We start from the raw sequence: 8,739 nt of genomic DNA, 5'->3' as shown, positions 1-8,739 counted from the left end.
AGAATAAGTACTAGGCTTAGAAGGAATATGTCCAGGGGTCGATTTGCTTGACTAAAGGTGGTGCTCCAGCATGGCCACAGTTAAATGACTGAAACAAGTAAAAGAGTAAAGAGTAACAAACCATATGTGTGTAAATTCAAGAACAAACTACTAATGACTGATGTGATTTTTAAATTAGATTGAATTAGATCATGAGCATGAAAGAAAGCCAGTTAAACTCCAACTTTTATATTGGCTAGACACATATGATACTGACACTCCATTGGTTAGAATGATAAGGATTTTTGTTGATCCGATCAACGGAACAGCCTGCTTGTGAAATTTGTGTGCATGTGGCTGAGCACTCCACAGACATACATACCCTTAATATAGCAGTTCTCAGGGAGATCCAGCATGGCACAGAGGGTGACAAAGCTGGCCCTTTGGAATACAGATATTACTCATTTTTGCCAGGTAAATGGACTGGAGCAATATGAAATAAAGTGCCTTTCTCAAAGAGACAATGTACTGCCTGGAATTGAACTGAAGACCTTATGAATGTGAGCCGAATGCCCAAACCACTAAGCCATGTGATACACTCCCCCTGGTCCACCATGCATTTACAGCATGACCTAAAACAAAACTAGAAAAGCCAACATTATTGATGAACACTATTATCCTGTATAGAATTCCTTGCAAAACTGAATGATTAATAGTAGGAACAATGCTCATAGTACAACACAATGCTAAAATAAACACACAAACAACACACACAACCACAAATAGAAACAAACACCTGGCTGAAGACATATAAATCTGGTGGTCAAAATTCAAATTCAGGCAGTAAATCTTATTGATTTTTATAGTCTTTATTGTAGTCAATGCCAATCACAATTACTCTGCCTGCTATAAAGAAACAGCAACACACACTAATATTGTTTCATTGATAGGCAACGAGCTGGTAGAATCATTAGCATACTCTTTTACTTGTTTCAGTCATTTGACTGCAGCCATGCTGGAGCACCACCTTTTGTTAAGCAAATCAACCCCAGGACTTATTCTTTGGAAGCCTAGTACTTATTCTATTGGTCTCTTTTGCCGAACCGCTAAGTTACGGGGATGTAAACACACCGCCATCGGTTGTCAAGTGATGTTGGGAGGACAAACACAGACACACAAACATATACACACACATACATATATACGATGGGCTTCTTTCAGTTTCCGACTACCAAATCCACTCACAAGGCTTTGGTCGGCCTGAGGCTATAGTAGAAGACACTTGCCCAAGGTGCCAATCAGTGGAAATGAACCCAGAACCATGTGGTTGGTAAGCAAGTTACTTACCACACAGCCACTCCTGCGCCTATACTGTGCAAAATGCTTAGTGGTATTTCGTCAACTTTGCCTTTCATCCTTTTGGGGTCAATAAAATAAGTACCTGTTGAAAACTGGGATTGATGTAATTGACTTAACTCCTTCCCCAAACTTGCTGGTCCTGTGCCAAAATTTGAAATCAGTATTACTTCATTGCAAGGTAAAGAGCTGGCAGAATCATTAGCACATAGGGCAAAATACTTTGTGGCATTTCGTCTGTCTTTATGTTCTGAGTTCAAATTCCACTAAGGTCGACTTTGTGTTTTATCTTTTCAGACTTGATAAAGTAAGTACCACTTGAACACTAGGGTTGATGTAATCAACTTATTCCCTACACCTAATAAATATTGATAACACTATGAAGATCTGGAAACATTGACAATGCATTTAGGGACTCTAGAAAGTATATTGAAAAAAACATGATAAACAAATGAAAACTAGAACCCAGTCATACAAATAAATGTATAAGTCTAACAGGAATGTTGTTTCTATATAATTATACAATTATATGTTTGCGTGTTTATGTGTTTGTGAAGCTCAGACACAGGTGTGTGGTTATGAAATTTATTTTAAAACCATGTGGTTCCTGGTTCAATCCCACAGCATAGCATTAGGGCAATTGTGTTTTGGTATAGTCTCAGGCTGAGCAATGCCTTGTGAGAGGAATTGGTAAATGGAAGCTTAAAAAACCTAGTACAGATCCGTGTGTAAACAGTATTCCATAATTTTTGTCCTTGGGTAGCAACTATTATTTCTATTTGCTCACCCCTAGAAACTATGAAAAATGGCTAATATTTCTTTCAAACTTTGCTTTTGTTACATTTATTCAAATCCCAAAGAATCTCTCCCAACACACGGCTATGATGCTCCCCCACTACTCCTGCTCATGATCAGAGATGCACATATTGTCAGCCACAAGGGGACATGCTCAAGTGCTTAAGGTCAAGCAATTGACAAGTGAATCTGTGGTATTCAGCAGAATATTTGCTATTAACACGTGACCATCATCCATCTTTCTTTTCCTCATGTAATCATCTTTCTTTTTCTTCAGGACTGTCCTAAGGACTGGATGTATCCTATCTCTCTCTTCTATCTTTTCTCTTGTCAAAGAAAATATTTCTCCAGCGTTTGCTATTTTATCCTCGTTCTGGTCTAACGACTCTCTATGTTTGTTTTTGTTTGGTTTCCTTGTATGTCTCCATTGTCCTGTTTTTGTTCCCAACTTTGACCCTCCATAAATCTCAAATTTATTTTGGTACTTATGGGAGTAACTGTCTTTGAAGACTCATATTGTCGTTCAATGATAGAAATGAGGAGTAGATAGACAGCTGGCAACTGATGAAAGATCATTCTTTATGTTACTTGTCCTGTTTTCCATTTGTTTCTCTCATTGTTTGTGTATTGAACTCATTTGTTTTCATATTTCATGTTGTTTACTGTTGGTGGTGTCCTGTAGCCATATATGCACATGTGTGTGTATATATGTATATATATATATGTATATATATATATATATATATATATATATACACATAACAAAAATCCAAGCTTCAGAATTTTCCCCCTCTACCAATTCAAGGACAATACAACCTGTAGCCAATGAATTTATAAAGAGACTCTCTTTATTACAAAATACAGACCCCTTTTGAACGTGTCTACGAACAACATATCCACCACGGCCTTAGAATAACACAAACACATGTAAATATTAAAAATGATGCACTCAAGAGATTCCAAAGAATTCATTAAAAAACAGTCCCAATCACTGCTATAATCCATAACAAACCACTTTTAGGTCACTTGACAATTTAACACCCTACTACTATCATACTACCTACATTCCTTCTTTTTACTATCACCAATGCTTTATACATGGCATCAGCACCAGTATCAATTCTGCTGTAGTGGACAAGTCTTCTTGAGTACAACAAGGCACCAGATATCTTGGTCCTTTGTAAGGCTTAGTGTCTTGAGAATGGCCTTCAATACTTTGTCCCTTGTCTTCTTCTTCCACATGTTCCATCCACCTTAAGTGATCAGCATTTCTATATGCATTTGTCTATATATATGTATGTATGTATGCATGTATGTATCCATGCATACAGTATACAAATATAAGCATTTTACAAAAATAACTACTAAGATTAATTAAGCTGAGTTCATAACTATTTTATTGGATTTTTGTATGCATTAATACCATACATAATATGTTTTGAAGACATTCAGTTTGTTTGTTTTCACAGTGAGTATATGATACATGTACTGATGAAATTAATGGACCAAGGCAGACTCATGTAGATGGTAGATATTGGTGATGTTAAAAATTGTAAGGAAACATCAGTAAGTAAGAATATATTCTTTGATGACAGTAAATTGAAATTCAAAAAAATAGTCAGTATATTGTATATGACTGTATGACTGCATTTGAATTTGTATTAACAAAAAACTTAAAACTGGAATGTAGAGTAACATTAGAAAGCCATGATTAATTGGGAAAATTAACATATGTGATATAATGATTCAGTATTTCATTGCATATATAGTTAGACTTAGAGGTGTTGGTCATATTGATTTAATTTCAATTCATAACTGTTCTGGTAACATGCCTATGAAGCATGGCTGGTTGGCTTGCAGTAGTAAAGATGCAGATAATTTTGGCAGATTTTGTTCAAAAGTAGAACAAACTTGACTGAAAGTATTGCATATAGTGAAAACTGTTTTGTTTTCCATTCAATCTATAGGATATGGTTGTCTGCTACATCACTTTCATTTTATACCAGATGTCAAGGACGTTTTAAAATGACTGTTTCAAACAAGGTTACTACTCTCTCTCTCACTTTGGTAACTTTCCTGAACCAATGCAATTCTTCCATATCAGATGTTCTGATCTTTAATAGTCTTCACATCCTCATAGAAGACACTGGGTATTTTACAAGTTGATAAATATCATGATCATCAATGTTTAATGTCCGTTTTCCATGCTGGCATGGGCTGGATGACTTGACAGTAACTGGCAAGGCCAGGGCCCCACATCAGGTCACACAGAGTTTTGGCTTGATTTCTATTGCTGGATACCTTCCTAATGCTAACCACTTTACAGAGTGTACTGGTGCTTTTTATGTGGCACCATCACCAGTGCTTTTCCCATGGTGCCAGCACCCACACCAATACTTTTTATGTGGTGCCTTGCTTCCTAAGCTCTTTTTAGTCAGCCAATATTTGTATGTTCATGTGTGGATTTCAAGAGAATGAGATTATTGGCTATTTCATCCTTGTTTTTCTAGAAATGTCCTCATATATATATGTGTGTGTGTGTGTTTGTGTGTCTGTATTTGTCCCCCCAACATCGTTTGACAACTGATGCTGGTGTGTTTATGTCCCCATAACTTAGGGGTTCGGCAAAAGAGACCAACACAATAAGTACTAGGCTTACAAAGAATAAGCCCTGGAGTCAATTTGCTTGACTAAAGGCGGTGCTCCAGCATGGCCGCAGTCAAATGACTGAAATGAGTAAACAAATAAAAGAAAAGAATATGTTCTTTCTCTGATTACTGAACTGATGGTAGGAAGACTGATATATATATATGTGTGTGTGTGTATGATCACTATGAAGATATTTAGACCTCTTATAGGGATATTTTTATTCAAGATTCTAATAAGAGATACACTGGTTCAATATATTGTATTTTGAAGAGATATTTCTCAATGAATATATTATATAAAATATCAAATATTATTAAGTTTGAAAATGGAGAGATCTAATGGGTCAAATTAAGTAATTAATTAACATCTTCATCTACAATTGTTTCATTTCTTAACCAAAATTAAAACTACAAAACATATATAATAATATAATAACTAACAACAGATGGATGATGTGTCAATTCACTACAACTGTTTCCAACAAATTTTTAATTGATTAATAAAGACATTACATCATTAGAAAAAAAAACTAGTTGGATTTTGAATGTTTTTAAATGTTATGGTTCATGTATTCACCTGATAAAAACGTTTTTTTTCTAATGAAGTAATGTCTCCATTCATAAATTAAAATTTCGTTGGAAACAGCTGTAGTGAATTGACACGTCATCTATCTGTTGTTACTTATTCATTTATATATATATATATATATATATATATATATACCGGAGTAAACACATAAATGTGAAACAAGGTGGAAAAAAGAGTACTCAAATACCAGTGGTAGAGTAATATGCTTTATTTAAAGCAGCAGAAAATTCAGCAAAATCTGTTACTCTGAGTTTCTCGTTGTCGTTCATCAGACAGTTTTTGCTAGCAAAAACTGTCTGATGAACGGCAACGAGAAACTCAGAGTAACAGATTTTGTTGAATTTTCTGCTGCTTTAAATAAAGTATATATATATATATTTTCCCGAAAAATTTTTTATCCTACATTAGTTATAAATTGAATAGTGTTCACTTCCGGATTCTCTCACTCTGTGAAAGTTTCTAGTTCGAATCACACGTGTCTCGAGATGTGCCAAAGTTTTTCTATTTTGGATATATTTGGGGTACTTAGTGCTTGAATTTTTCCATGGGTATGAGTAAGTATTTCACTAATATCCCCCGTATTTATCGCTGAAGAGGGGAAAATTCTTATGAATTAACCCCGAAATTGGGACCAATACGGTAATAACGGATTTTTTAGAAATTTCTATCGGTTTGTTTCGAGACGCATAAATTATAATGGTTATTGACAATTTTTGTCTTTTTTTCGGCATATCTGGCCTTATAATTTTTCTTTTGCCCTTATTTTGTATATATATATAAAGGTAATCTTTATATCATGGAAACAGACAGATAACCGTAGATATGAATGAATGACTACAACTGCAAAGTTACATCAGTGACTCTTGGTTCCTAACTTACTGCTATAATTTCTCAGCTGTAATACAATAACATGCATCCCATGAAAGAAAGCAAGTACAATGGACAGCAACCTCAGATATTTCCATATTTCCCAAGCTTGAAGACAAACTATTGTGGAAAGGTAGTTAATGTGTTGGTTCCTGTTATGTCAAGAGTAATCAATATGGTGATCTTTCATCGTTTTGTTTAGTAAAACATCCCATAGCAGTCATATATTATTACACTGTTAGTGGTTTTTTTAAAGAACAAAGGTGCGACTGGTAGAAACCTGTTCAGGTGTTGTTGCTAACTGGCTATCTATCTTCATATAAAGGTAGGAAATACTAATTGTAATCAGTTATCACCTTAATGAGTTTATTGTTGTTTAGTTCCAAGTCAGTCCCGGTCAAGCAGGTCTGTGATTGAAAGACATTTCATTCATGACCATTTCGCTTTTTTTCAGCCAATGTAAATAGAACTGAAAACACTTTTAACATTAAGGTGTGAATTTAAGGATATTTGACTGCTGTTTGAAGCAATTTGAGTGACCACGTAAAGGCTCCTTGTTTAGCACAAGTGCACCCTGATTGAGCAAGCTTATGATCAAAAAAGTAAACCAGCCATGACCATCCTGCCCATTAAAAAAAAATTACAATTATGGTCTGTTTATATTATCTCAACTTGCTCTTTTTTTAAGATGGTAGTTCATATGAAAGCGATTTGGTGGCTGTTTCTAGTCAAGCATCTACAAAGAAGCCCTCTCTGCTTCTTGTGGTTGTAGTTTAGCCCCAGACCAGCTATAATCTAGCAGATGTATGATCAAAGGCACTTCAACTGTAATCATCCTGACTTTGATGTCTATGACTACATTGCCTAATGTGTCCTTCCCTTTTAAGAAAATAAGGTCTAATGGTATTTATGTCTAACAGGCCAAGTGAATAGGTAGAAGTTTCATTGTTGGTTCCTTGTTCATGTTTTCAGTGGTGTTGGTGGTGGTAATAGTGTGTGTATATTTAGTACTGCTGTTACAGTTTTGTTGATCTTAGTATTAATTATTAAGACCCCATTGAGTCTGGCCTATAATCAAAGGCATTATAGCTGTGACTGTCTCTACTTTATTTCAGATAGTAGAAGTAATAGTAGTGGTGGTTAATGGTAGTTGTAGAAATAGGTGATGGTAGTGTAATATTTTGACTTAATGGGTGCTGTATTGGTTTAGTGTAGTGGTGAAAGGCAGGGTTACAGTGTATGTTCCTACCCTGTGATCTGAATTCGAATCCCGCTAATGTCAACTTTGCCAATTATCACTTCAGGGTTGATTAATACAAGTATCTGTCAAATACTAGTTTCGAGTTTCCCACCATCCCACTCCCTCTATGAATCCCTATGTAAAGGAGCCAAAAAACGAGTCTTCACATCGCAGACCCTACTAACTCTTTCACCATCGTTCTGTGGGTACCACATGAAAGATTGTAGTTGTGGGTTTGCGTCATGGTGGATTGGATGGGAAGATGTTTAAGGACATGGTTGTGGTTTGTGGTGAACTTATTATCTGGCACTACATGATTTTTGCTTTCAGTCAGTGGAAATATAGTTATGTTGTGGTTGCATGGGTGTTGTTGTTCGAGCTTTTACTAAAAGATGTTGGATACATTATAAAAGTTTCCAGAATAAAAGAGAACTCAGGAAGTTTACTTATGTTTACTTACGAGATTCATGTCTCTTTCATAGAGCCATCCACTTCGAAATTTGATGTAATACATTTAAAATGGTGTTACTGTTGCTGTTGTTGCTGTGTCTAACCTCAGAGTGGCACTGACAAAGAAAACCTATGTTCAAAGGCATTCAAGCCTTTCCATATGTACACTGAAGTAGTCTCTTTTCCAAACACTAAGATATGATTTAAAAGATTTGGTTGCTATTTCATCCTGGTCAAGCAACCACATAAATATTATCCTATTGGCTTGTAAAACTTGGGTGATATGAAGAGGTAACAGTTAGCTAGAACGAATGAGAGGGTTTTTCTCTAGGAAAATAATTTGGCTAAACTTAATCATAATGATGTAGACAAAAGCTGAGAAGATGCAGTGACCATGATGGTCACTAAGCATGTGTTTCTTCTACCAGAAATGGAGAAGCATTCACATCATAGTTTTAAAACATAGACAATGAGACTAAATTAGTGCATCTAGTCCATCTGATGTCAGTATCTGCTCCACAAAGGTTTCTGAATGTTCTTGTATCTATTGTGCAGGTATGTGTTGAGACTAGAATGAGTGACTATTTCTCAATGATCATGGATACCGAATAATTGTCACATATTACATTTACAGATATATATATATATATATATATCTGTAAATGTAATATGTGACAATTATTTGGTATCCATGATAAAACTCCAGCTACTGAATAATTGTCACATATTACATTTACAGATAAATTCCTCTATTTACATAATATCGAGGTCTCTTTCATTCTTTTGCTGTCTTACCATTTTTATCAATATATATA

This window comes from Octopus sinensis, linkage group LG18 (assembly GCF_006345805.1).
Source record: "Octopus sinensis linkage group LG18, ASM634580v1, whole genome shotgun sequence".
Taxonomy (NCBI): domain Eukaryota; kingdom Metazoa; phylum Mollusca; class Cephalopoda; order Octopoda; family Octopodidae; genus Octopus; species Octopus sinensis.
This window is presented reverse-complemented; position numbering follows the sequence as displayed.